Below are 6,833 nucleotides of genomic sequence, written 5' to 3'. Positions count from 1 at the left end.
CATCCTAGTGGGTATGAAGTTGTATCGCTCTGTCGTTTCGATTTGCATTTCCCTCGTGGCTTATGATGTCACACATCTTTTCCCGTGCTTATTGGTCCTTTGTATCTTTTCTTTGGAGAAATGTCTATTCGGATCCTTTGCTCACCTTTTTAAATTGCATTATTTGACTTTTTATCGTGGACTTGGAAGAGTTTGTTGTATTTTTTTACATACAAGTGTCTTATCAAATATATGTTTGTGAATATTGTTCTCATTCTGTGGGTTATCTTTTCACTTTTAACCGTGTTCACAAAAGTTTTTAATTTCAATGATGTCTGATTTGTCTTTTTGTACTTTTGGTGTTACCTCTAAGAAACCACCGTCTGGCCTTCTTGAGGGTAAAGAAAAATGGCTTTGGAGGTTGAGACCTCCCATCTTTTTCTGAAATGCGGCTTCCTTCACTTATATAATCCTTCATTCAGAAATATTTTTAAAACCAAACTTCTTGCTCGGTCGTGGGGATACAGCAGTGACGAGGCAAACTTAGTCTCTACCTTCCTAGAGTTTAGACTCAAACCGAAGAGATAGGCATGAAGCAGATAACGAAAACGAAAGAATGACTCAATTACAGATGTGTGGGAGAGGGACAGGGCCCAGGAGCCTATAGCAGGGAGACCTATTCTGATCTGGGGCCCGGGAAAGCCTCTCAGGGCGGAAAATGTAGGCTCCGACTAAATGCTGGATAAGCACTTGCCAGGCAAAAAGGGTGCAGTGCTCCAGGCAGAGGGAACAGCATGGGTAAAGGCCCTGAGGTGGGTCGGAGCTCATGCTGTCTGACAAGGCAGATCCTCCTTTTGGCGCACTGGCCCCTCTACTGGGGGTTCTTGGGGACTCCAGTGGCCCCACAGAAGTGTGGGCAGCACACCAGGTCCTTTGTACATGTCAGGGAGAGGCTCCAGACCCCAAAGAGACCCAGATGCATTGCAGCCGCCTCCAAGGCTCTACCCACGTTTTTAGGAGCCATGCAGGAGCCTTCCCCAGCCTCTTCCGGGCTCCAGCGTCAGCTCAAGCCCGCTGAGACTTCCTTGTAGCTGCATTAGTCACTGGCTTTGGGACTGGGGGGTGGGGGCGCAGCAGTCCCGGGCTGGAGTAGCCCATGAGCTCGGCTTCTTACACGCTGCACTGAGGCCTGTGAGGCCGTGGGGGCATGAATGGGGCTGCACTGCCTCTTCCCTGCTCATCTTCGTTTCTGAGATGTTTTGTCCTTCTCCAGACTGATAGCTATAAAAACGTGTCAGCGTCTTGGGTTTTTGTTCACAGTTAATGAGGTGAAACATCCTTGGAAGGGTGGCAGTGGCTGACAGTGGTTGACCCTCCCACCCTCTTGCCCCAAGCCCCTTCCTCCTCCCTGTGGACATGACCTCACGTGACTCAGCACCGGCCAGGCCTTTATGGCTCTGTAAGGAGGCCCCTGGACCCTGTGGACAGCCCAGGACAGAGGGCAGGCTCCAAAATTTCCCCATACCCTTCCAGTGCCTCCTTGTTCGTTCATTTGTTCATTCATTTATTCATTTAATACTCAAAACACTGACCTCGGGGAGGCCATGAACCCTGACAGCAGTCGTGAGACTGTCCAAGGACCCCTGTCCTGGCTCTGCCCACTGGGGTGGCCCGTGTGGCTTCATTCAGTGGCTAGAACGAGAAAGGCCTTCAGGAAAAGGGCTCCATCTTTCTGTCGTGTTCACGGACAATTTTCCCAGGGCTGGGGCTAACTCCTCCCTCCGTTGTCCCTGGCAGGGGTGTGGCGAGAAAAGAAAGAGCCCGAGGTTTGCAGTGGGTGGCCTCTTAGTCACTGTGTCACCCTGGGTAGGTCCTGGCCCCTCTCCGGGCCTCCCTCAGCCTTCTCTGTAAGGCCGAGACAACCCTGCCTGCCCTTCTCGAGGCTGTTGGGGGCCTCTTGGGACATGATGCTGGGAAGTCTGCCTGTGCCATCTCACCAGAGGAGCCAAAACCCCTCCTTCATGCCTTGTCCCTAGTCCCTGAGTGTCCGGGACTGAGGCCAGTTTGGCCAGAGATGAAACCAGCTCTTAAGCCCCTTGTGTGGGATTCTGGCTGGGTTGGGGCTGGCCTCCTGAGGAAGCCCCCGGAAGCCCAGTCTCCCTTCCCCACAGGGCCCCAGGGACCATACCTCTTCTCCTTCCTTTCTTCCTTCCAATATTGTTGACCCAACTCAGTGCCAGGCCGGACCCCGGCCCAGCTCTCACAGGTCTCACAGCCTGGGCCTCCTCCTCCTGGAAGCCCCCCCCCTTCCCCCGGCCTGCATGCCCAGGAACTGCTCCTCACATCCCAGCCCCAGAAATGCCTTGTTGCCTTTAGCATCCTTCCTCTTGCTTGTTTCCTGGACCCTAAGCCCCTGGCAGCGGCTGAGGAGGCTGAGGATGCAGTTTCCAGAATTCCTGTCTGAGCCCTTCTCCCCAGGGGTCCTTCAAAGGAACCCAAATCTTTCCCAAAAGACCTGTGTGTGTGTGTGTGTGTGTCAGGGGGCGCCCTGAAGTCTTTGCCGGTCTCTCCGCGCCCCCCACCTCCACTTCCTTCCTAAGACTTTCCCCGGCTATAAATATTTCTGCAGCTCCGAAGCTCCTTTGACCAAGGACCAGTGTTAATTTGTTAAATCCACATCAAGGTCCTGGGGACCGTTGTTTATTTTTGCGAACGTGTTGGCAGAAATCACGTTGGGGGGAGGGGAAGGCAGCTTATTTGGTCAGAATAAATGCTAATTAATAAAAGTTATTTATTTGGGTTGGAGCTCTCTGCGGCCCCAGGGTCAGGAGCAAACCGACTATTCGAAGCGAAAACAAACAGAGAGTGTCTCCCGACAGCTTGAGAAAGGCAGAAACGAAGAGGCCAGGTTTATTTGTCTTGGGAAGAATTTGCAGTTAATTCCCTCCAGACTATTTAGGCCCTTAAATTACACGGAATAAGAAAAACCATGGGTGCGGGGGAAAGGAGCCAGGAACACTTGATCATTTGGCTGAGAGCACAGTTTTTAAATGTCTTTGGCCCGCAGTCAGCCAAATAAATGGTATGTGTGAAATAATTTAATGGCAGAAAACTGTGCATCAGTCATTTTTTTTTCCATTGTAATATAATCGGGAACGAAGTAATTTTGGTTTTAAGGGAGAGAGAGTGTGGCGGGCCTGCCCCATCTGAATACGTTTATCTCTTCCCTAATCCGGCCCCTCACAATAGCATCTAAACAGCCAGTGTAAACGGAGGTGTGGTTTCAGGCTTTATTTTTAAACCCAGAGAAAAGCAGAACTTTTATTGACAAAGAGGAAACTTTGGCACAGCCCAACGCGAACCAGCAGGCCCCAGCACTAGCTGGCCTGAGGCTTAGAGTGTTTTTCAAACGCTTCCCCAGAGGGACACACGCCCACCACACTGCATTTCTCGGGAGGTGATTCAGGAAGTTACGGTAATGAGTATCAGGCACATCCGCTGGGAAGCAGAGGCTGGCCCTGGAGCACTGGCGGAGTCCAAAGCTGTGGGTTCCAGTCCTGGGTCACCTCGGGGAGACGCTGCCTGAATCGTCCTCAACCTCGGCACCAAGCGGCACGCACGCAAGCCACAATGCTAAGGGCAGCGAGCATTTATGGAGCAATTACTATGCATTTGGCACTGGACTCCACTCAGCTTCTCACGGGGCCTTCGTGTGACCTTGGGCAAGCCCCTGCCCTCCCAGCCTCCAGAGGTGAGGTCTTCCTCTAGAACAAAGAGGTACCCAGGGCTCCCTTCCCACGGGCTAGGATGGGAACTTGGGGGCATTTACGCACCAGCGAGACGCCACGAACCTGAAGACGTCTCCCAGAGCTGGGACTGAAAGCGAGACACCTTCCCTAGGTGAGCTAAGTGGTCGAGGGAGGAGCTCTCCTCCGAGACAGGCTCACAGGCTTGGCTGGACGAGCCTTCCCCCGGACGTGGATTCCAAGCTCAGATCCATGGCCGTGGGCATGTCACTCAGAGCCTCAGTTTCCCCGTGTGTGAAACGGGCAGGTGCGAAGACTTAGCGGATGGAAGCACGTGGAGCGCTGGGAGCCACTCCTGCCCAAAGCGACTTTTGCTGAGCGCATCCCATCCCATGCCCCATGCCCCATGCCTCAGGGGTGGAGACCAGCTGGTGCGGGGAGGGGGGCGGGCGAGGAGGGTCTGGGCCTGGCAGTGGCAGTACATGCCTTTGTGTGAGTGGTTTTTTGTTTTTTTTTCGGCTCCAAGTCACCTGCAGTTTGGAGAAAGAGTGGGGTCGTTTCTTCCGGTGCCCACTTGGCGGGGTGAGCGCTGCAAAAATGGTTTTCATTTAAACACCCTCCGTTTCGAATTGCTCGGAAACTTCCCCCAAAAGTCTCCTTTTTTGGCTGAAATGCCTCCTGCGCTGGGTGTGTGCCCAAGCAGCGTTGCCTAAAGTGGGGCGGACATCAGCTTTGCAATGGCGGGTGTTCCAGAAGCTTCTGTCCCGCCCGGGCTATTGATCACCACCCGGTTTTCAGCACAAGGGCCCTTGTTGTTTTGGTTTAAGGTTTCTTCCCGTTCGGGGGTGGGGGGTAGGGGGTAGGGGTGGAGAGACATTCACAGGCACCAGACATTCTTATCCATCTTCACCTTCTCTTGGAGGAAAGGGGTGAAGAGTGAAGACCCAGCCAGTCCAGGAGAGGAGCCCGGCTCGCTTGGGGCCACTCTGTGCTCTCTGCCACTTCCTACCCACCCCCTCCCTCGTGTGTCCCATGTGTTTGCAAGTCAAAGCACTGAACATAAACTCCTGGGATCCGTCTAAACCTTGGCACTGCAGGCATTGCGGGCCATATCATTCTTCGACGTGGGAGCCTGTCCTATGTAGCGAGGAGTGTTTAGTAGCATCCCAGACCTCTGCCCATTCCATCCTGGTCCTGACCATCAAAAACGTCTCCAGACATGGCCAGCTGTCCCCTGGAGGCAAAATTGCCCTCGACTGAGAAACACTGGTCCAAACCCAGCTTTGGAGGTCATGTTTCCCTAGGCACCCTCTATGATCCCTGCCTGACGGCGCCCCCTGCCCCCGACTCCCATTCCCCCACTACAATCACTTACCAGTCTCGTGGAACAATGTAGCCACAGATCGAATCAGTTGGTTGCTCAAGAGTCAGTAAACCCAGCTAACCTGGGAGCTTGTTTGAAAGCAGAGGTTGACGGTGTTTGTTGCAGGGCCTGGAATGTTCTAGATGCTCGGCGGAACAAATGCCCAGCACCGTGAGAAGAATGTAGGATGTACAAAGGGGACGTGTAACTAGAGTAGCAAAAACACAAGGTATGGACTAAAATCCGAAAGGTCGAGACACCTTCTGTTGGCCAAACTGGGCAAGACAGGTCTTTCCAGACACCGCTGGTTGGAAAGGCTCCCGGGGGAATTTGTCCACATGTAGCATAGTATTCACTGGCCCAGCAGCCCTACTTCTCCAGGACTCTGCCCCAAATATGCACGGGCAAAACCAGGAAGTCTCATTTGCACGAGCTTATTCACCGTGACATCCTTTTGGTTGCAAAAGATTTGAAGCACGCCGAGTGCCCATCGCCAGGGCTGCAGTGAATGACCCACGGCGCCATCACACAGCCCCGTGCCACGGGGCCACGAAAAGGAACAGGAGCGACTTCCGTGCCCTGGACGGAAGAAGCCCCGGAAAATATCATCAAATGGGAAAGAGAGAGGTGCAGAAGATGACATGGGCTGCAGCCTTTGGAAAGAAGAGGGGTGGAAATATTATATGTATTTTATTGTATTTGAAAAAAAAAAAAGCAACGCTGGAAGAATAGAGCCAAAACTAATTTCAGAACTGAGTCCTTACAAATGGAGGGAGAGGGACAGAGGGAACAATGAGTTATGGACAACAATCCAAAGAGAGGGCGAGGTCTGCTGTGCTCGGTGGAATGGTATCTGGAATATTATTAAATAAAAACAGGCCAGTCGAAGCACCAGCGTGTTCAGCGTGATCTCATGCTTATAAATTTTTTTAAAATGTGCATTTGTAATCTTGTAAAGTGTGGGGAGTGGAGTTGGGGAGAGGGGAGTATTTGGTTTTACTTTATACCCTTCTGCGTTGTTTGAATCTGTTGGTGTGACAGTGATATTACTTTATTATTAAAATATGCGTTTTTAATAAGAGGATCAGATACTCAAGGAAGTGCTGAATTGAGCAGTGTGGTTGCTAAGCGCTGGGTGAGTGAAGCGGGGAGGAGGGAATGCCATGTGGACTCACGTGGTCAGGGAGGGCTCCCTGGAGGAGTGGGCAGTGAGCTGATCCCTGGAGGGGGTGAAGGGTCAGTATTTCTGCCCCTGTAAAATTTAAATGTGGAAATAGTCAAAAAACCTCCTGCTCCCTCTGGAAACTGGGAGTGGTGAGGATAACGGATTCCTGTGAGCACCCCGTGATATGTGGGTGCTACAGTCTGCGTGCCACGGACCCTAGGAACTGTGACTCTTACTGTTCTTTGTGACATATTCTTAAAATTCAACAGCAAATATCGATGGCATGTTTACCATGCCCTAGGGCCTGGGCCAGGTTTGGAGGACACTCGGGTGTCTCCTGGGCCTTTCCTAACCAGGTCAGTGGTCCTTCATCGCAGTGGCGCCTGTCCCCTGGCTCCACAGGATAAGGGCCGAGTTCACCATTATATCCCCAGCCCTAGCAGCGCGTCTGCCGCAGCAGGTGCTCAGGAAATATGTGTTGAAGAATGGATGGATGGATGGATGGATGGATGGATGGATGGATGGATGGATGGATGGATGGATGCAGGAAGGAGGGAATTAAGGGGAAGTGCTCCTGCTC

At 52.4% G+C, this 6,833-nt stretch overlaps 1 protein-coding gene across 1 annotated transcript in view; it reads left to right on the top strand.

Moving 5' to 3' along the window:
* Nucleotides 1-3,742: 3,742 nt before the first annotated feature.
* PRRX2 (paired related homeobox 2) overlaps nt 3,743-6,833 on the top strand; it is a 7,358-nt gene continuing 4,267 nt past the window's right edge. The window contains exon 1 of the mRNA XM_023532964.1: nt 3,743-3,879. The gene's annotated coding sequence lies outside the window, so the exon portion shown is untranslated. The remainder of the gene's footprint in view (nt 3,880-6,833) is intronic.

Source organism: Pteropus vampyrus, unplaced genomic scaffold, assembly GCF_000151845.1.
Source record: "Pteropus vampyrus isolate Shadow unplaced genomic scaffold, Pvam_2.0 Scaffold95, whole genome shotgun sequence".
In the NCBI taxonomy this organism is placed as follows: Eukaryota; Metazoa; Chordata; class Mammalia; order Chiroptera; family Pteropodidae; genus Pteropus; species Pteropus vampyrus.
This window is presented reverse-complemented; position numbering and strand designations above follow the sequence as displayed.